This window comes from Malaclemys terrapin, chromosome 2 (genome assembly GCF_027887155.1).
Source record: "Malaclemys terrapin pileata isolate rMalTer1 chromosome 2, rMalTer1.hap1, whole genome shotgun sequence".
In the NCBI taxonomy this organism is placed as follows: Eukaryota; Metazoa; Chordata; order Testudines; family Emydidae; genus Malaclemys; species Malaclemys terrapin.
This window is the reverse complement of record NC_071506.1, coordinates 93,678,959-93,702,080: the sequence shown is the minus strand read 5'-3', so window position 1 is coordinate 93,702,080 and position 23,122 is coordinate 93,678,959.

Genomic DNA, 23,122 nt, shown 5'->3' with positions numbered 1-23,122 from the left:
GGAGAGGAGTGGGCATTCTCTGTGACACTCTCATCTCAGAAATTCATGGGCCTTACCCAAGTAAGATTCTGCAGATCACCCTTTGCAGTGAGGTGTTTATTTGCAGTATATTGTTCATCCACTAGATGTCTCTTTGTGATGTATAGAGTTCCAGACCGGATGCAGTCCTCGGTGAAGAAAGGAACCAAAGTTGGAACCTGAGCTTTGTGGAAGCACATTTTTTGGTCTGTATTTCTAGTTGTTTTCTTTAGCAACCCTTTATCTCCTGTGAAAGAGACTGTGGTTTAATACGTTGTGACACTCCTTCCTTTGTGCTTTTGCTGAGATGGGGCTGGAGATAAAGAGTACAAGAGAGGGGCAAACATCTAGGCTATAACATAATGGTTCCTGTAGTCAAGCAGCCATGGGCTGGGTGAGACTGGGAGCCAGTGCAGTGTGTCTGGTGGGTGCCCTGACATCTTGGTACATCCAACAATAGCTACAAGTTTAGGGCATTCTGGAGGGGGCAATTCCTATGGCAATACAGGAAAAATGAGGATGATTAGCTATGAATAGAGACTCATGGGGCCAAATTTTTTGCTCACTTACACCTCATTTAACCGCAGTGATGTCAATGAGACTGCAAATGACATAATTCAGTTCACGATTTGGCTCATGCAGTCTCCTGTTCCCTACAGAGGTCCTTTGTTTCTCTTGGAGGAGTAAATTTGGTCCAGTGTAATTAACTTGTTTTACAGTATAGAGGATCAAAGAAAGGTATGTTTTCTTTTTGTTCCTCATGGTTACAAAGGAGCAGAAGGTATTTGTGATCCAGCCCATCTGTAACCAGGAATTTGTGAAACTTTCATGTTAGTCTTGAAAATGTGTTTATTGTTTAAATAGAAGTAATTATTTTTCTTCTCCTGCTGGAAGCTTCAACTTGAGCCAAATGTCTTTAGCATTCTGCTAGCAGATATAACATTTTATAATAGTGCACATATGTTCAATTGTTTTTATGGAAGAGATGGCAGGTAGTAAAAGTGCTGGTTGCTTAAAATACGTAGATTCAGCTTCTAGAGAAAAATCTGCTAAGCAGCAGTATGATGATTATATAAGCAAATGTTCAATAAAAGCTATTTTAAAAAGTACCACTCTCATTCTAAGTGTTACTTTATGGTTATGAATCCCCAGCTTTGCTTTTTCAAATTGTTTGGCTGATCCTCCATTGACATAAGTGCTGTTGTAGTTCAAATTCTGCCCTCAGAACTATACTCACTCACCAGTGATCTTAGACAATTGTAGGCATGTATAAAAGGGAAGAATGTGTCCCTATGTGAGGTCAATGGAGTGCTGAAAATATTTTAAAAGGCAGTGTTACCCACATTTACAGCTAAACATTGCAGCGAGTGTATCACCTTGTTATAGAATACATCCCTGTGTTCACACCCTACACCGGGGTAGTCATTTTTTTGTCATGGTCCAGATTTCATGGTCAAGGTATAGCCAAGGTCCAGACACCAAATAAAATAATAAAAAATGATAATGATAATAAATAAATAATTAAATTCAGTATCTGTTTAAAAGCATCTGGTGATCTAGATTTAACCCACAGTCTGCCAATTGACTACTTGCCCTACACACTATTGTAATAATGTTTCCACAAAGTATGCCTTGTGAGGTATCATTTAAAACCTCAACTTGCTGATCAAAATTCAGATAGCAACATAATATGTAAAGTTATAAACATAAGCTGAAATCAAGACTGAAGTGACTAACGTGACTAAAGCAGTTCCTCAGAGACAAAGAGCAAGCTGATGCCTCAGCCAGGTGTCAAAAAAGCAGATTAACCATTACCTGCTAAGTGGCCAATTTTGGGCAAGAAAAGGGTCAGGGACAAAAATCTACATCTTAGCAAAGAAACAGCATGAAGTTTCCTTTCTTCACTAGACTGCCTGACGCCTTGCTCACTGGTATAAATGCTTCTCAAAGGTGGGATAGGACTATAAAAAGACGGGGCAGATACCCCAAGACAGCCTCCTCTCTCTCTCCCTGTCTTTCTCTGCCATCACACCTAAGAAGACAAATTAAAACAGCTGTTGGACTCTGGGTGGATGAGGTCCTGACCTGAAGAATTTGCTCAATAACCTTGCTGGAAGCATGTAGTGAGAAAGTTTGCTTTGCAACTAAGATAATTTCTTAAGAAGATACTACTAAATGTTTTATCTTTATTTTTTCTTGTAATCATGTCTGACTTTTCTGCCTCATTGCTTATACTCAATTAAAATCTATCTTTTTGTAGTTGGGGCACATGTGTAAAACGCTGCATTGGCGTAGCTGTACTGATGTAGCCGGGCTGCTGTAGCGCTTTAATGATGACGCACTAAGCCAGTGACTATCAACCTTTCCAGACTACAATACCCTTTTCAGGAGTCTGATTTGTGTTGCGTATACCAAGTTTCACCTCACTTAAAAACTATTTGCTTACAAAATCAGACATAAAAATACAAAAGTGTCACAGCACACTGTTACTGAAAAATGGCTGACTTTCTCATTTTTACCATATAATTATAAAATAAATCAATTGGAATATAAATATTGTACTTACATTTCAATTATAGTGTATAGAGCAGTATAAACAAGTCTGTATGAATTTTTAGTTTGTACTGACTTTGCTAGTGCTTTTTTGTGTAGCCTGTTGTAAAACCAGCCAAATATCTAGATGAGCTGATGTACCCCCTGGAGTACCTCTGCATACCCCCAGGGGTATGCATACCTCTGGTTGAGAACCACTGCTCTAAGCTGATGGGAGAGAGCTCTCCCAGTGATGTAGTTAATCCAGTTCACTGATAGGTGGTAAGTATGTCATCGGGAGAAGCTCTCCCACCAATAATAGTGCTGTCTATACGGGGGTTAGGTTGGTTTAACTATGTTGCTCAGAGATGTGGATTTTTAACCCCCCAACCTAGTTATGCTGATATAGGTAAGTAGTCATAGACCAGACCTTTAAAATCTTGTTTTACTGTTTCATCTAATCCAGTATGTTTAAACTGAAGTGTTTGGATAACTATTTAAGGTAATAAACTGGCATATTATTCCCTTAAAGGAATAATGAACTGAGTATATTTGTACTGTCCAGAAGAGGGCTGGGCAGTGCAGGACCTATATTTCTGGGGGAAGATCTGGGTCTGAGGGTGTGTTGGGGTCACTCTGCAGTATAACCGAGGCTGGTGAGAACCAGGGTGAAGCTGGCAGACTGCAGTTACACACAGACACTCAGGGTGTTGCTTGCATTCTGGAAGGCTATTTGTGAACTGCCCAGGTGAGGGCCAATACAGCAAGGCACTGTAAGGCACCCAACATTGCAGGGCAGTGGTGACACAGACCCCCGACTAGTCTGGGATTGTTCCCTGGTATGTCACAGCGTACAACCTTTAAAGGTTAAGTGCCTGCACCTACGCCCATTTAAATTAATGATTAGCCCCCATTGACAATTGCAACAAAATGTGTACATCATATATATCATGTAAAGTGTCAACAGAAAAGTTATGATTTGCTAAAGGTGATTATCCTGTTTAAATCCGCATATCATCACTGTATCTGAAGTTTTGAATATTGGCTATGTATCTGTATCCCAAATGTGTTTGTTCCTGGGGAAATACCCAGCTAAAATCTACATTGAAACCAGACACTGTTGTATGTAAACTGCCTGCATGGAGTCTGGCTCCCCTGTCCTGTTCCTGACTCTGGAAATGAATTATGCTGCCTGTTAAGCAAAAAATATCTTTCTTTAAGACATACTTTTTTTCAGTTTCTAAGGTTTAGCATCAGGAAGTTCTATGCGCCTATAGTGAGCATTTGACTTTACAGATCATTTTCACCTTTCAAAGGTTGGTTGAAGACATTGTTTTCTGTCCAAAAGTCTTCAGATAGTTATTAGATTGTGTAAAACTTTAAAGTCTCTCTAGACAGCCAGCCTCAAGGATGTAAAGGTTACTATCTCCCATGACAGTTTCCCAGTAAACATAAGTCATTTTTAAATGATTGTAGAAATTACAATTCAGAGTCTCCCAAGGCTTTCCTGGCAAGGAAAACGATGATTTGGGGCTTTTTTCATACTCCTTCCTTGATTATTTAATATACTACTGAATCCAGTGTCTTGCCTGTACAAGTTTCTCTATCTGAAAGACCCAATCTGGAGATTTTTAACTGTAGTCTCTTGAAAATTAAATTCTTTCCTCTTATCCCCACCATCCATGTAAGATGCATGTCCCACCTGTTTAATTTTGCCTACATAGTGAATGGAGACAGGAATTAGTCCCTTCACAGGAAATTAAATGTCATGTTTTTTTGGAAAACTGTAGACCATGGAGATCCTGGACTAATATTGAAAGGAAACACTTTATGCTGATCATTCTGTCCGATTCACAAAGATTGCTGGCATCTAGACCTGTTAACTGTACTTTTATCAATCTGTCTTAGGTTACTCCATTTGAAAGTGGATTACTAAAACAGTGCCTGTTAGAAAGAGTCATGAATAAGTCTCTCAAGTGTCTTTTAGCCCCTGCACCAACATTTTTTCTTTTTTGCCTCTTTCATTCTTGTTTCCCCTCCTCTTCACCTCTTTCCTTTAACTTTCTAGGCCATTTATAGTAGCTCCAAAAATCTAAATGTGATCTTTGCTACCTTACTCTGTTCTTTATTTTTATTATTTTCTCCCTCTATTTTCTTGTGAAGATGGCTCTTCTCCCCTATATATATTCTGTCATGATCACCTATTGGTCATAGAGAAGAATTGGATTCAATGTAGTTGTAGCCATTTCAGGCTCAGGATAGAGAAGAATTGGAATTTACATGACTCTGCACTCCCATAAGTGACCAGAAGATAAGGATGAAACTCTTGTATGGCTAGAAGTCCCTTCTGCTCTCCAGACATTCATTTATTACAGAAAAGTTTAAAGGCGGTGTTTGGGAGTTTGAGTGCATCTAGGCTGAGTACAGGGCTATTGTTTAATTGGCTGGTTTATCATCACTCTGTGGTTTAAATTCCTGCCTGGAGAGATTATTATGTCATACATGTAAAAATTAAGGGCCATTCCATTTAGGGTGGTATGTAAACTGTAGCTCTGAGAAGATGTATTACTCAGAGAGTCAGAATTCCTCCACTGCTCCTTTCTTGTATGTCATTTACTGCAGCCAATAAATGATGCAGCCTAAGATACAGGAAATCGATTTTTATTAATCATACTGAGAGACTAGAGGCCAGTGTTCCATACTGGGGCCCTATTTTTGCCCCCACTTATCTTGCTGAACTCCCCCTCACGGACAGTCTCTCCTGAAACCTGGCCTTACTTCTCCAAGTCTACTCATTCTATTATACAAGGTGTAGTTTCCTTTTCCCTGTGTGACCTGCCAGCTCCACTGGCTGGAACAAAGGTGGAGGAAATACCATCAACTCCAGCTGCCTCTCTTCACCATCTTCTTGACCACTTGCTCTCCAGGAGGAGCAGCTCAAGTTCAGTCCCTGCACTCCATACAGAACCCAGTTCCAGGATCTGAGTGCCCTAATGCAGGTGTGCAAAGGAGGCTAACTTAATATAAGCTTCCCAGAGGATAGCGGTTACAATATGGGAATGGAGGTGCCCTGAGTTTAATCCCAGCTCTGCCATTGCCTTGCTGGGTGACTTTAGGGAAGCGCCTAACGATGCAATGCCCATCAATGCCAAAGTCTGCACTTCTGAAAAATAGTATTTCATTGAAGGGGTATCATGAGGCTTAATTCATTAATGTATGTAACAACTTTGAGATAATCACCTGAAAGTTGCTATATAAATGCAAACTATTTTTTTTATTGTAAGAGCTGGAAGTACCACTTCCAGAAAATGGTGCTGCTGAAAATTATGCTGTGAGGCCAGATGTACATTATGGCCAAGATTTTCAAAATTAGGCTCCTAAAAAAGCAGCCTATTTTTCAAATGAGCTGAGTAACCCAGTAACTAATGGTGAAGTCAATGGGAAATGCTTGGCACTCAGCAGTTGTTAAAATTAGGCCACTTAGGTGGGAGCTTAAATAATGAGGTAAAAGCCTAACCTTAGGCTCTTATCTTTGAAAATCTTGGCTGTTCTCAATTTCCTGGCGCAGTAGCATCACTTAACCTTAATGTAATGCTTTTAGTGGGGTCCTGAGTAAAGAAAGATGAACTCATGTTGCTAAGTAAAAAAAGACCATGAATAAAAGTAAAAGAGAGGTTGCAGAAGAAAACAATCCAATGGAAAAAAATTAAATAATGTAAAGTGTGAACAGGGTGAGAAATAAGGTGTCAGGAAACTTTAAAAAAAGGACAAAAAGTGGCAGAGAGAGAGAGAGAAAATTTAATGGAAAAAATAGATACTCTGCATGTACTGTATATAGACCATCTATTTGTGCTGGGCATTTGGGTATGGGGACAATGTTCTTTTATTCCAAGTATATAGCACAAGTTTCTTTTGCCTAGGAAAAATAACAATCTTCTTAAAAAAATATCAAATCTCCCTTTAAAATAATGTTGGGGAAAAGATTTATGATCTCAAATTAGTAGTGTTATTTCTGAGAATCCCAAAAAGCAGGCATTGAACATGCGCGGTGTTGAACACCTCCTGTAAAGTGCTGAATGCCTTCCCATTGAGTTAATTGTCCAATAGAATCAGGGACATATTTTGTGAGACTGGCAAAACCTCAGACTCCATAGAGCTCACTTGCTGCTTCTTTTGAGGTTGCTTTTTGCATCCAAAGCTTCTCCTATTGAAATCAATTGAAATCAATGGCAAACGCCCTTTGACTTCATTAGAGTAAAATCAAGTAGAGGGTTGGTATGCAGTTGATGGTGCAAAGACCATCAGTTTCTAATTTGTTGTTTAGTGCTGTAACCACAAAAACATCTGTTGGAAAAATTCTTCCCTAAGTGAAATTCATTTTATTCTGTTGCCCAAGTATTAGAGAGAGCAGAATTTAGCTTTTTATCTTATACTTTTCCAGAACCAGAAAAAAAGTCAGGTTGTAAATAGAACTATACATTTTCAAGTAGAGCTGGACGTTTGTTTAGCTAATAGTTTTTTGCTTGGTCCTAGTGTTGTTATAGTGTGAGCTTATGGAATTAAGTATTTCCATACTACCTAGACTATACATCTTAATCCTCCAAGTTAAATTATTATGGGGACATGGTAGAAAGCAGACTAATGATGATTATGAAAAAGTCTATAGGAATTGTTTAACCACAAAATAGGATCTCAAATTCCAACAGGATTCTCGCCTCTTCTTTATTCTAATTGGTTGGCAAGGTATGCAGAACCCTGGGCAGGAAAATCTATTTCTGTATGCTCATTATAAGTGAGTGCACTGAAGCACCATCATATTTTAAAAATCTAGACAGCAAATGACACCTAAGGAAAGACTACAGGAATTGTCAAGTCAAGTAAATGAAAAATGTTCCTAATAATACAGACACAAACACTTTGAAAATAGTAACAGATATATCTATAGTGTTTTCTATTTTTAATTTTATTTTAATGAGGGATGTAATAGAAAACCCACCAGTGCTTAAAGTAACAGATTTTTTGTTTTCTACTAGCTAAGCTTGACTGGTGGTGAAAAATTGTGTGGAAATTGATTAGCTTAGAAAGACACATGTGCATAAATAATTGCTCAAAGTAAACTAAGTTATGGTTGTAATGGCTAAGGCAAAAGAGCTGTAGGCTAGAAAGATTACAGTATCCTGAAGTCTCATTCCCCAGAAATGATTATTTCAGCAAGAAAACAATGCAGTTGTTGTTTACTGGCTGGCAAACATAGATTTATAGTGATGATAGGTTCTAAAACTCTGGAGATCTATGCAAACTATAAAACACTTTTTAAAGGGTAAATATATGATTTCACATTTAAAATGTGCTACATATATTTCCCAAATATAATATGTACCTCAAACCATTACTGAAGCATGGATTTAGCTAATTACTGCCCTGGGTGTGTGATTTTTTTTTTTTTAATTTCCAGACAATAGTTCACTACCTTTTCTGAGTGCTAATATGCCAAGCATTGTTTGTTAAAAAAAAAGATGGATAGTTTCACAAAGTATCTGAAGAAAGGGAGATTATGATGATTGTTTTTAATTCAATGATATGCTGTGTTATCTTTTGCAGAAAGAAGACACTTACTATCAGTTATGATTCTGTGTCAAAGGATTGCTGAGTTATCAGGAAATAGACAAGAATGTGGGAACTTGAACAAGAGGTGAATACACTAGTTGCTATACAGTGAACCATTAACTAATGTTGAAATAATATTGTACTTATAACTTTCCTATTAAGGGCTTGATCCTGCTTTCTCATTCATGTTCACACATAGTAATGTGTTTTGTAAGATCAACTGTTAATGCATGTAAATACTACAGTACATTTTACAATTCGCACAGGAATGTTAATCTGTTTATTGTGTCTGAAAACAGAATTGACCTCTAAATGTTGAGTTTCACTTTGGCAGTAATTGTATCAGTTGGGATGCTAAAGGGAATACAGTACGTATTGAGCAAGCTACATTGCATCATCTAAACCAAGCCTTTATGAGCTGGGAGACCTGGACTTTATTTTTTTTTAATTTATTTTTTATTTATTTTTTACACACAGGAAACATGATAGATCTTGGTTAGTCACCAAAGCCTAAATTTTCAAAAGTGGCCTTCAGTTTTTTGAATGTGTTAAGCTGGTCCCAGAAAATACTGGGTCTACCAACATTAGAGGTGAATTTTGAAAATACCTTTTGCCTATATGCTTGAGTTTCTGTGTCCTTAAAATTACGTTAATACTTCTGCATAAGGGAACAAACTGACTGATAAATAAAAACACACTTTAGGAGACTCACAGGGGATTACATATTTACAAAGCATTAATACAAAGTATAAAGTATTAATTTTATTACAAGACCTCAATAGTTAAGGGAAACTCAGAGCTCCAAAACTCATCCCAGATAAAGACAAGCTAAGTTGGAAAAAAATTAGTTAAATAGTTTTAAAATTATGAACATTATAAGGGCAAGAATGGGCATGCAGGGACATAGAGTGGGTGATAGATTTGTAAATTTCATTTGTGTTCATAAAATAGTGATTAAAAACGCCTGAAATTGAAACAAAACATGTTGTTCAACCCAAAATAAAACTTTGGTGTGTATGTTTGTCTCATCCAGGAAACAATTTTTTTTGTGTTATTTTTTTTTATTTGATTGTTTGGTTGTTTGCTTATTTTAATTTAAACAGAGAATGGAAAAAAAACCTATTATTTACACAACTCTACTCAAAAGCAGGGAGCAGGGCTGTCTTCCCCCAAAACCCTTACTATGAACACTTATAAGAAGACATTTAAATTGAGGCCTCGGATGATTTTGTTCAGGCCCCAATACAAAAGAACATTCATCTTTGAAAAGCCTTCCTGAAGTAACAAAACTAAGAATTAAAGAGGGAGTGACAGAGAGAGGGAGGGTAAATGGAATAAATGAAAAAGAAAAGGGAGAAGAAAACAAAACACAATGGAACTACCTTATCATAAGAAGAATTTGTTTGAATACATTTAACAACAATTCTAAATTGTGTATTTGGTGCAGAGTTTCCATGTTAGTGGGCTGATTAGAAATGATAGAAATAGACATAGTAGATTAGACAATGACCATTTTCAGATCATTACTAGCTCTCTATCTAAGGTAATTACTATATACAGCCCTAATTCAGCAAAAGATTTGGTTTGCTGAAATGGAACCTATAGCACCAGTAACCATAGTACAGTATTGAGGTACTGACTTTACCACATTGTTTCACTGGCAAAACACTTACTGGTTAAATCCTCTGCGGGGGTAAATCATTTTACATCAGTAGAGCTGTGCTATGGATTACAATTTACCTGAGGCCAATATGTTTACTTAGGAATTAGAAAATAGGAGTGCTGGCTTCAGGAAAAGAAAAAACGTACTTTAAAAAAAATCAACAAATTGAGCTAGATTCTTCCAAAAATTAGGAGACTGAGTCACACGAGCGGAGTTATTTGTGAGGGAATCCTGAGGCTGTGGCAGGCCATCTTATCAGAATGTTGCCAGGTTTATTACCAGCAGAGCTTTGAATGCTTAATGCTTGCCGAAAGATTTTAGAATGTCAAACCCTGACTGACAGCTTTACTCAGTGACTTCGCAGCTTGTGAGTATATGAGTTTGACAGGCATCCTTAGGGTTCGTTTCATTAATTTATGCAAGTCTCCTTTCTGAATAATATTAATGATCATTTTGCTTCATACACACAGTAGCAGCAAATTTAAACTGCCAGATTAAATTCTCTCCTACCTCTTCTGCTCACAAGTCCCTGGCATTTTAGGTTTTTTCCTCCTCTCCCCTCCTTTCTGAGACAAAACAAATATATTTAAAGAAACATATATACAAAAAGGTAACAAAATGAAAGCTAGCATTTCAGCCTGTTTTCATAGAAAATTAAAATACCATTAAATGATATGCAAAGGTTAAATCTCATATTGATTTGAGAGTGCTGTACAGTCAGCATTCCTTTTTAAGAATTGACCCCAAAAGGAAATACCACAAATGGAGCAACTTGCACTTGCAAAATAAACTTGCAAAATTTCATTGCTAATTTGTTTTTCTGAAGATTGCCCCCCAGCAGGTTGCAAGCACACATCCATCTTTATGCCATTCTTTCCCCATGACCATTTCAATCTAGACGAATGCTGCATTTTGCTCACTGTAGCAGGGTATGTTCCCTTTTTTTTTTTTTTCTACTTACACAATCCTTTTTATTAGGATGGGCACTCTTCAGCCTCAGATACATAATGCAGACGTAACTGCATTGCGAGTGGAGGATGAGATTTACAGTATCATTAAACAGCTAACGCGCTTTTGCAATGCTCATTAACTGTTCTCAGATAAGGTATGTGGAAGTTTTACATCTATTCTTGCCGAATAAAAATGGTTGATGTCCTTTTCACTGAAGGCCTGGTTTTCCTTCTGCACTTCTGCATAATATGTGCCATTTTTACTGCAACATCTCAGGGAAGAGGAAAGTCTGTAGTTTAGAAATGCAGAGGAATTAAACTATCATATCATAGATCCATCTTGTCTGGTATCCTGCTTCCAAAGTAGCCACAAGTCTGTGGCTCAGAGGTATATGTTAACCTTCTTACAGATGATCCTTACCCCCTTCGCCCAAAGATTTTACACTCAAGTCTTATCAGGATTATGAATTGGGAAAGAGAGGTGCCTAATAATGTGATCTCCAAAAGCCATCATGCTAGGTGAGTAGCCAACTAAGCTGGCCAATGGAAATGTCGGGGATGGTTGGGGGAGGGGGGGAGCCTTCCTCTCTCTCAGAGACAAGCATCGAAATCTGGGCTGCAGGGAGATGCCTAGCTCTTCTAGCGATCCATGAATGGAAACCTGCCCCCTGGAGGCTTATGTGTGTAAAGCATTTCTTGTGAGAATGAGTTAGGTGCCTGCCTTGCTCTATATAGTAGTAGGAAAAGAAGGAACTTCCACCATTCACCTTATAACTTTTATCCCAGGTTCAATTACCCTCTCTCTGCCAGAGGAGGAGAAAGGATTTGAACAAGGTGTGTCCCACGCCTCTCAGGAGGGTGCTCTAACCAATGACCTATAGGATATTTTGATGTGAGGCTCCCTTAATGTCTCTCGTAGAAGTTGTTCCACTTGGGATAAATAATGAAAGAATGATTGGAGCAGGGAGACAAGACCTGAGGTCTCCTGCCTTCTGGATGGGAGTCCATACTACAGTCTCATTTTTATACTCTCACTCTCTCTGACCAAATGACTGTTCCATTGTGAATAAATACTCAAATAATCATTGGGCTAGTGAGAGGGAATTACTCTGTGTAGTTTCTACAGGAAGAGGAGAAGGTGATTGGACCCATCTTATAACCTATAGCCCAGTGGTTTGAGCACTTGCCTGGGATGTGGGAGTTCTCCCATTTAAATTCTTTCACCTGCTACTTCTGGCAGAGAGGGGGGGGAATTGAACCTGGATTTCCTAAACCCCCTGCAAGTGCTCTAACCCACCACCACCAGCACATCCTCTGGCCAGATTTTGAATGTGACCCAATCCGGTAGGCAGTTTCTGAGCACACATACTGGACTGGACCACACACACAACTTAGGTTGCTGAACACCTATCTTCCTCTGGTTTGTGAATCACTCTACGGCATAGGCAGGAAATAGTGTCCAAGCACTTATAGGAAGGCCGCAGTTGCATGCTTAGAGGCAGAAACTTAGGTAGGTAGGGAACTTTCACCCTGAAAAGTTAGGCACCAAGAGAGCTTAGGCAGCTACCAGATTCAATAGGAGTTTTGTGGATTGTAGTGGAACCAGAATTGGGATGTAGGTGCCTAAGTACCTTTGTGTATCTGGGCCTTAGTTTTCAGAAGTTGTGAGCAGTCAAAGTTGCAACTGAAGCTGTGGGTGCTCAGCATCTCCAGTAGTAAGGCATGAGCAAAGGGCTGGGAATCCGAAGATCCTGAGTTACAATCTTAGTTCTGTTACAGACTCATAGTGTACCCTTGGACAAGTCACATTTACTCCTGAGGGAATTTGGCACCACTGTACATGCACAGAATTTATTTCCCCCACAGATTTCTTTGCTTCCTCGCAGAAAAATTACTTTCTGATGGGGCAGCAAAGGAAGCCACAAGAGCGGTCATACAACCTTCCCCAGCAGTATGTTTTGGGTGCCCTGGGCAGCTGGCAGAGAAGTAAATAACTGTGGAGCAGGGGCCAGGACTGGAGAAGTCCTGGCTGGTGGCTCCTACCCTGTGCTGGGCTCAGTTGCTAGTCCCATCTGGGCTGGGGAGGATGGGACTTCCTCTTCCCCTGCATGGCATCTGGGGCCAGGTTAGACCCACCCCCAGATTTCTCCCCTGGCTGTAGGAAGCTCCGCAACCATCCCTTCCCACCAATTCTTACTGCACCCATCGCTCCTCAGCTGCAAATGGAGGGATCACTATACAGAGAACTACTCCCCCATCCACCCAACACCAATGTATCCAGACCCCCACACCCAGCCCCCTCCACACTTGGACCCTGCATTGCTGAGCCTGCCTACCCACTTGATATACCTGGCATAGAGATGCAAGGCCCTGGGGTGTTTCTGAAGCAGACCCGATCCTTATGCTGTCTCAGGGTTGGGTGCAGCCTCACCGAGGAGTCCATGTCCCAGGGGGGAGCTGCACAGTGAACTCCCACCAGCTGACCAGATGTGGCCTGTGCTTCCCAATGCCATGCTGGAGTCTCCACATTTATTTGACAAATAAAATTTGCAGAATTTTGCAGAATTTTAAAATATTGGGGGCCGAATTTTTAATTCTTTGGCACAGAATTTTTGATTTTTGGTGGAAAGCTCTCAAGGATACACTTTGCTTTCTTCACAATTAGTGGAGCTTTTGTAAGCTCTGGCCATAATCTCCCTGTGCCTCCATTTCTTATCAGTTAGAAAAAATAACAAAACAAAAACACTTTCTTCCCACTTCACGGGCTAAGTGTATTAATATTTGTGACACTCTGATGGACAGTGAGGGACACTATTGAAATGCCCATGAAAAAATTAATAATATCATGGTCAGTGCAGGTTGGATGGTATATAGTAAATTAGATATGGGGACATACAGGGCATATTCAATAGTTTACCTTAATCCCTGAACCCTGCCTTGTGAGCTCACTGACTGAGGCAGGGATCCTGTTAGAAATAACATATGTAGTCATGTAATTAAAGACTTGGGGCTAGATCCTCAACTAGTGTAAATCGCTCCATTAACTTTGATATACCAGCGGAGGATCTGGACCTGTATCATAATGCATATGCACAAGGAGGCTGAATTAAGGTTGTGCAAGTAATATTATTTCTGGCATTTCTTAACTTTGGAGTGATTGACTGAAACCTTAATAATGTTTTTTTAGCATAGATTTTTGGGTGCAATATGATATCCTGTAATAACAAAAGTGACTCTGTTACAAGAAGGTCCCCAACTTAAGCTCAAAAATTTCTTGCTTTGACTCATTTCCCACTTCATATTTTCTTATGTCAGTAATAGTAGAAATGGCCTTAATTTTAGAGAAGGGTAATGTTGCTTGATGACTACTGGCCTGTGGTCACTATAACCATCAGTGAAGTAAAATAGTAATGTGATAACGGTACTTAGAGCAAATAGAAGGCTAGCACCTTTTACATGCTCTCTGGATAAACAGGGAATTTGCCAATTGGCTTCATGATTTAGTGCTGTAGATTTATTTATTCCCAGTCTGAAAGGTGTTTGAGGAAATCGAGAACAGCCTTTGTGCATATGAGATTTTACTCCTTGAACATCTCTCTACCTGTAGTTTGCTGTTTAAAAAACTATGATTTTGTGTACATGTGACCTGAAAAGAAAACAGTATGTGGTATTATGAGGCAAATCATTTCTTTACCTCGCAGAAGCAGAATGCTTGCTGGCAGCCAAATAGATGCAATTGGATTTGAGGGGGGAGGGGAACATGTAATGCTTGGTAGAAATCCTCTGCATGGTAACATTTCCAAAGTATATTAGGAGATGGGTTGAGGCAGGTGAATGAACTCAGGACTGGAGGATCACATGCTGCAGGCTGGAACAATTCTGGCTTCCATGGCCAGCAGAGATTTCCCCTTGCAGAAGCAAATTTTCTGGATGTGCAACAGCAGAAAAGCTGTATCCTGAGCCAGCCACACCCAAATCTCAGTGTAGGGCATGTGTCAAGGGAAGGGAGGGAAAATCTGTACACTCTGACTACTTTTTGGATCCCGTACATTGACACAACTGCTTTAACAGTTCTGATGATGTTCAGCACTGAATCTTCGGAGGCTACTGTATATCATTTTAAAATGAATCCACTAGGCCTGCCCTATTTATAATACCAATTGTGGTAGCCAAGCATTTTGAGTATTGTTATATGTTTGTTACCAAGGATCAGTAACCTTATCTCACAGACTGCCTTTGTAGTAAAAGGATAGCACATCTCAATGCTTTGGGCATGACCCTGGAAGTTGGTGAGAACCAGCAGCACCCATTGTTGGAGGCATCAGGGTCTCACAGGACCAGGCCTGTTTTGTACATGTTCTGTAAGTATAAACACATGTTACAGTGTCTAATATGAAGAATGCAAAATAATGAATCAGAACTGCAATACTTAGGCTTAATGGTGCAGATAAAATGGTAGATGCTTACCCTGCTTCGAAAGGGGAAATCACTCAGTAGCATTCTTCCCCTGGCTTTCCCAGTTAAAGTATTGCAGCAAAGTTACTGTGGTTTGTACATATTACAGTAATATAAAAAATAATAATAAATAAAATGCTTTGGCTTTCCCTGTTAAAGTTTTGCAGCAAAATGCAACTGTACTAGTGTTGCAAGTTTCCACAATTTGCAGCCTAAGGAATGATTTCACTGGCTATAAAATAATATATCAACTGAATAGTGGATATTCAACTGTTAGTATATAGGTCCGTTTGTTAGCCTGGAATAGAATTTTGGGTTTGACTTTTTGATATTCTTTTTGATACTAAAATGTGTAAACAAGGGACAAAGACAAAGACACTGTGATGTTACTTCTGCCTATTCAGCTAATACAATGGGAACAGATAAGAGCAGTTAAAGTGTTACTGGAGAGCACACTTTAAGGGCTTGTCTACACTACCCACCAGATCATTGGGCAGCGATCGATCCAGCGTGGGTCGATTTATCATGTCTAGTATAAACGCGATAAATGGACCGCTGAGCGCTCTTCTGTTGACTCCAGTACTCCACCAGAATGAGGAGTGCAAGCGGAGTTGACAGGAGAGCGTCAGCTGTCGATTTACTGCAGCAAAGATACCGCGGTAAGTAGATCTAAGTACGTCGACTTCAGCTACGCTATTCACGTAGCTGAAGTTGCATATCTTAGATTGACCCCGTGCAGTAGTGTAGACAAGTCCTAAGATTGCCTCAACCCCTATCTAAAGGCAAAGTCAAGCAACCAGTTGGGAGGGGCAAAGGGACTGGGGAGGGGAAAGGGACAAGAAGTATAAAATACTAAAAGACCAAAGAAATGCCCGTCCCTGACCAGAGAACAACCTCACACCTTACCCCTCCCATGTGGTACAAAAGGGGTGGGATGAAGACCCCAGACCCAAAATAGAACATGACCCTAAGTTGTAAGGAGTGGGACTGTGGGCGTGCGTTGCAGGTATATTTGGGCCTGCTAAGAAGGAGGAGGTGGAATAGGGAATGGGGACACTGGCAAGGCTCTGCGGCATCAGAGCTGGGAATGGAACACTGGGAAACACTCTGCTGGTGTGTAGAGCTTATGGATATGCTTGTTCGGAACTAACCCCAATGAACATCACATTGTCTGCACTTCGGACTTCTGGTCTTTTGCTGCTTGCTATCTGTGTGACAAGAACCAGGGAAGTGGGAAGGTGAAGAGAAAGCCCTCTAACATCAACTGTCAAGACTATAATTACACTTGTGCATTGATTATATTATTATTTTTAGTTTAAGTATGTGGTAACTGTTGTTACTCAATACAAATTGAACAAACCTTCCAGAAGGCCAAAGCACCAGCTGAAGAAAAGGAAGCTGCAGTAACAGTAGTTCATTCCATCTCCTGCTCAGTAGCACAAGGATGCATGAAACTGGCTGATCTGAGTTGGATAATAAGAATTGGGGATAAAGAGAGCTACTTCAATACCATCATCCTTGAAAAATGACCTTCTACCTTCTGTTTTGTCCCTTGTCCTCCTTTCTGGAGAAAATACATAATTTGTGTGAAAATAATGGATTATGCAAACTACTCATTATAAACATCACATTTTCAGGGCCTCCCTGACAACTCCCATCTTGTGATTATGTTGTGTGGAGGTAAAAACGTCTGCTGAATTAATGACAAATCTGTCAGCGCCTTTAACCAGTGCCCTGTTTGAAATGATTAAACTCATTGAGTGTTTGCTTAATCTATTTTCCTTTTTCATATACCATACTCTCTGCCTGAGGCAAACCCATCTAATAATTTTCAATAGAATAAAACCATAACTCATGACCCAATAAATTATTAAGAAACCCTACGTTATATCTGATTCATCATTCATCCTACCACAATGGCAGAAAGCCTACACAATTCTTTAACAGTTCTTGCTGTGATAAATAGTTCTATTAAAATTTATGAATACAATAGTATATATTAACACACATTTTGTTCCTGCATTATCTGTCATACTATTTTTTTCTGTCAGAAACATGTTGCATTAGTAATTTCACTGGTCTGGAAAACTCACGATCAACTCACATCGTTAGTGGTTTTTTATCCCCGCTCCCGCAACCTCTATGCTCAGAAACACTTTGAGAAGTGTTACAAGTGACTATTCTGGAATGACCCCCCTTTTCCCATGCTTTCAATGAAAACCGTTAAATACTAACTGCATCCAAGTAAAAAGATTAATCGTGACATAATATTAGAACACATTAATAGTAAGGATAAGTAATGGTCAAATAAAATGCATCTGAAGAAGTGAGGTTTTTAGTCACGAAAGCTTATGCCCAAATAAATCTGTTAGTCTTTAAGGTGCCACCAGACTCCTTGTTGTTTTGGTCAAATAAAAAGCAACCATAATGACTGTCTTATGAAAATTAGGACATGGCGTAAGGATAAGATTTTGTCAGAGAGGTCATGGATTCTGTGACTTTCAGAGACCTCCATGATAGGTTCTTCAGCTTCAGCCTTGAAGCGGTGGGACCGGAGCTGTTAGTCACTAGGGGTGGGGGCCTCAGAGCTCCCAGGTGCTGCAGGCAGCGGGGGCCCCGGAGCTGTCTGCAGCCACTGTGCTGGAGGGAGCTGGAGCTGTCATTCCCCCCATTCCAACTGCAGTTAGCCCATGCCCCTCCCCCCCCTTATTTTTAGTAAAAGACAGGTCATTGGCTTCCGTGAATTTTTGTTTATTGCTCTCAACCTGTTTGCGACTTTTACTAAAAATAACCGTGACAAAATAATGACTTTCGACATGGGACATGTGTTACTTCATTTGGTACATGGAAGTTGAAGATTTTCAAAGGTAGGAGCTATTATTATTTTTTAAATGGGTTCTTTATATAGCAGTAATTTGTTGGGCTGTTAGCTTTTTTGTTCTTCCCTCTGTGTGTGTGTGTACATATGTATATATTAAAATATTACAGAAAATGGCTTTTTTCATCAAAATGGAAATTTTAACAAGTCCATATCGTTGAAAAATTATTTGAAGATTATTAAAAAAAAACAACTCATTTTTTCACCTGCCAAAACCAGCAACTGCTAGTTTTTCAAGAAAAAACTTGGGGGAGAAAAATGTTGATGAAAATGAAGGGGGGAGAGGGGAAGGGAAACAGGATGGGGTAGTTTCCTGACCAGTTCCATTATTTATCATAGGGGTCAACTTGAGGGATTGATCAGAGACCAAGCATCCTATACAAATTTACTCATGCACAAAAGCACATTGGTATTTAGGGTATGAATCCAGTATAGACTGTGCACTACTGCCAGGCTGACCAAGGGCCAAGTCACAGATGCAAGAAGCATAGACTATAGCTGAGCCCCTGAGATTCCTCTGGACTTTGCAATGGTGGGTTTGGGACAGCAGGGTTGGGGGAATGGGTCTGCCTAGTCTATTGAGGAGCAACTCCAGTCCCGACAGAGCAATCTTGGGAAAACTCTGTGAGAGAAACCTTAGAATTTTCACCCCAGCCTACCAGCTTCCTCCCACATCATTATCCCTTGGAGGGAGTGCTCTATTAGTTCTCACTGTGTACTGCATCTACACAAGAAGCCTGAGGATTTAGCTATAAAGGAACTATGACATTAATGCACATTTCATTCCAAGAGAGAGACTTTCTGTAGATAGGTCTATTAGAGAAGAACCCTCCCCTGTCTCCATCAGGTCTGGACTGTTCTAATAGCTTGTTTTTTGGTCTCCTTTCAGCCATACACCTTGTTTTCAAAACTGGTTTCATGATTTTACATAACAGTAACAGTGTGTGTTTTACGGAGGGTTTTAAAAATCACGGCACTTGAATGCAGATAAATCAGCTATATCATTTACTAGAGAGCTAAGCAATAAGCTATGCCTGTGTGACCTACTGATAGCTGGTCATAAAAAATGTATAGTATTAATTGACTCTTAAGAGTCAGTGGATATAAATAGCTAAAATGGCTAGTGGCATTGCTGGTTATTATGACTCAATACTGGATCATTTGGAAAGTAAACAATGTGCTTTTTCGTTTTCATGATTGTACATGTCCTATGAAGTAGAATTTTAATGACAAAGCAAGAATATATGATGGAAAAATCCATCAGAAATTTAATCAGTGCTTTCAGTTGACTATACTAAGAAGCTGGTACCAATGCAGAATGGATGATTGCAGCTTCACTAAAAGCCACAATTCCCAGGGAATGAGAACTGGAGAATATACAGAATAAGTTGTTTTTTTTTTTCTTTAGCACCGGGCAGGGAGAGATGGAAGTGAAAGTAACTTCTACTCAGCTTGAAACCTCATTGGATTGTTTTTAATTTACATAGTTTTAAAGACCTCCTGATGGTGCCCTGTGCCCGTCCGGAAGCAATGCTTCTTGTTTGCCGATGGACGGGAAGACTCGGCAGCAGCAGTAACACCAGGAGGCAGTTAAAATTCTCAATTGATACATAATGGCACATTTAAGCCAGATGCCTTTTCTCAGGGCACGTAGGCAGAGGAAAACAGAACAAATAATTGTATGTTCATGGCTGGATGTTCCCTGAATGCAATTATCTGATCAAAAGGTGACTTTCACCTGCAGTCACAGCGCAGCAGGAGTAACAAGTTACTGTAGCAGTACAGAAGAGCACTACTACAAAGCAGCAGACTCATTGCTCCAACCAGCTCCTCCCCCCACTTCTGATGTTATCTCATTTTCTCTCCCCCTACACCCCCAAATAAAACAACAACACAAACCTGTCTGGTATGACTCACCAAAAACAAAACACATGGTTCACATGTAACAGCAATAAACACTGCATACCAATCTTTGTTTTCAGATGCATGCTGCAATATTATTTAAACAAATCAAAAATGGCCATGGTTTCCTCTCTGCTGGCCTTCATTAAGCAGGAGGGGCCTGACTCTACCTTGCATGTCATAACCTGAATGCCACCAGCACCTCCAACATGAATTGTATCAGCTGAAACTCAAGAAGAGAACAGTCGGGCTTATTCCTCTAATGCATGACTTTGCTATTATGAAGGCTGACAATGCAGCATGGACTGGAGAAATCTTAGCTGCAAAGTAACTGGACAATTATTCTCAGTGAGAAACACTTGACTCAGTCACCAGGTGGACACAATATGGATTAACCAGCTTGTTATCGCTGCCAATTATGATGCCTAGAAAACATTGATGTCTGGCAAAGACTAGGCAGGTGGCAAAATGGGGCTGCTGGTTAATCTGCATAATATGTTCAATTTACTGTCTTTTGTCTATTTCTTTTGTGTTGTTTCAAGGAAATGGGACGATGAATTTAAATCTTAAATTTCACAAATCCCCCACAAAATTTTTGGTTTGTGTCAGTCCCAACAGTTTGCTTTGATAATTTTGAAATGTTTTTGTTTGGATTTTTATCTTCTTAAACTTTTTTACTCTAAAGTTACTAATATTTTGGAAACAAAGTCACTTCAAGGTGAACAAAATCAAAACTTTGCAATTCGAACATGTTGAAATGGACATTTTGACAATTTTGAAACTTTCCCCCCCCAAAATGCTTTGTGTTGGAAGATTAATTGAAACCAGCCTTGTTTTGCAAACAATTTTGGTTTCATCAAATTGGCATTTTTTTGGTAAAAACAAACAAACAGTTCATTGAAAAATTTGCAACCAGCTCCTATTTGCCTGTTTGTACAGCACCTAGCACAATGGGGCCGGGATCCTTGATTGCACAGTCAAGGTGCTACTGCAATACAAACAAATAGAATAATAATGATACTCTGGAAATGTTCTTCTGTTTGGGACTTAGTAGATGCAATGGGAGGAGCTGAAGAAACTTTCTTTGCTTGCACACCTTATAAAACAATCAGAATCAGAACAAGATTTCTGACATCTGCATGCTAGCCATTTTACCTGCTATTTAATCAGTTGCAAAACATCTCTAAGATTGATTTCTAAACGATGAGTATATACTACCACTGTACCTACACATTCTATAGTGATGTAAGAAAATGAGTATTTGCATGGGAAAAATCAGATACCCAACATTTGCCTGCAAATGTGGGATACACAAGTCTATTGAGTATATGTTTAAAATGAATAGGTATATTGTAGATTTTTCCAAAATACAATTGCTCATTCTGGTATGACCAAACTATTATACCAAACAGGTAATACGAGTGATACCCATTGGGTCAGGTTCTCAACCAGTATAAATCAGTATAGCTCCATTGACTAGCTGACAATCTGGCCTGTTGTGTATTTCGCAGAATAAACAAAACTGGAGAAAAACTCTTATTCAGTCTGCTGTTTTGTCAAAATGTTGTCCTAAGATTTTGTCTGGTTTGGACAGAATTGTTTATGTGACCACTGAATGTGTGTGGCATCCACAATAAATGGACTGTATTGCAGCAGTCATGCAAGAAATCTATGATATTCACGTTCAAGAAACATGGCAAGCAATGAAATACAGGGGACTGAATAATATTTGATTTTTTACAGTATAGCCATAGAATAAATGGGAAACACTATATTATTGTAAATATTCTCCAGCACTGTCTGTTAAAGATGGTACATTCTGGAGTGAAATGGTCAGTGGAAAATTCCAGCTGTACAGGGGAACCCTTTTCTGGTGTAAGGCTGTTGGAGCCTGTTACTTTGCCAGCTGCTCTCCCTGGACACCAGTGTGAGAAAAGGAAAGATTGTGATGGAGAAAAGCTGGGGGGGCGGGGGTGTGGAGGAGCAAAACTCTGCTACACCAGTGGTCTAAGCTAGAGGAGCTCCTTACAAACCCTGTGTTGATAGAGGTCAGATGTAGGGGAAAGCTGAGTCCTAGAAATACAGATGGGTGAATGAAATATATAATAATATACGGTGTCCTTGCAAATGAGTGTGAGGGTTTATTTGCAAGAATGTTTCCAGCAAGCAAAAGCTACCTTCCCTCCCCAACTCTGGTCTTATCCTGAGCACTGCTCTGCTGCACCAGAGTTGCTGGTCAGGCACAGTCTGGCACAAGCAATTTAGCTCTGAAATAAGAAAAACAAATGATTAGGGAGAAATTATGCCTGTTGTTTTCTGAAGTGTGTATGTGGCAGCCCACGTCGTGGATAGTGATTTCTCAATCACTTTAACAGTGTAATAATGGAGAGAATAGGTCACTCTTTATCATGATAAACCCCTACTGGTGCAAGTTTAATTTTATTTTGTATACATGTAAGGATGTTAGCAGAATGTAGAAAGGAGAGCTAGAGGCTAATATTGTTAACATCCCAAACAATAATGTAATAGTGGTACTTATGTTGGCCATAAGGGTATCGTACTTAGAATGCATGTTTGAATAGCATGTCACTTAGAGCTATTATATGTGAAGCCCCAAGGTTGCTCTCTGTAACATTTTTTTTAGTAAAGCTTTAGTGCTTTGTGAAGTTTTCAGTGTGTATGTAGGGCTGCTTTATTCCTACGAGGTTTGTCAAGCTGTGAAGGGACAGCAAAAATGAACAGTTACCCCTTTCATACAACAGCAAGCAATTTCTTGTTTACAAACCATGCAGCATCGCATTAAGGTGGTATTCAAAAAATGGCACATGCAAAAACTGACGATTTTTCAAGGCACAAAGCATATTTACAGCAATATTGGGTGACAAATGGAGGGGACAGAGACTAAGATTTTAGCAGGTCAATGAGCTTGTCATGAAGTTTGTTTTATGTTTTCTGTGTAATGTTTTAAGAATAAAGTAAGCTTGCTTAGAAAGAACCGTGTGGTAACATTTGTAGCAATCCCTGGATCACTCTCTGAAGAGAAAGCAAGCAGGTTTCTTTAGGTAGACTGGCTTTGCTGGGAGTAACACAGTGAAGGCAGGGAACTGTTCAGCCTGG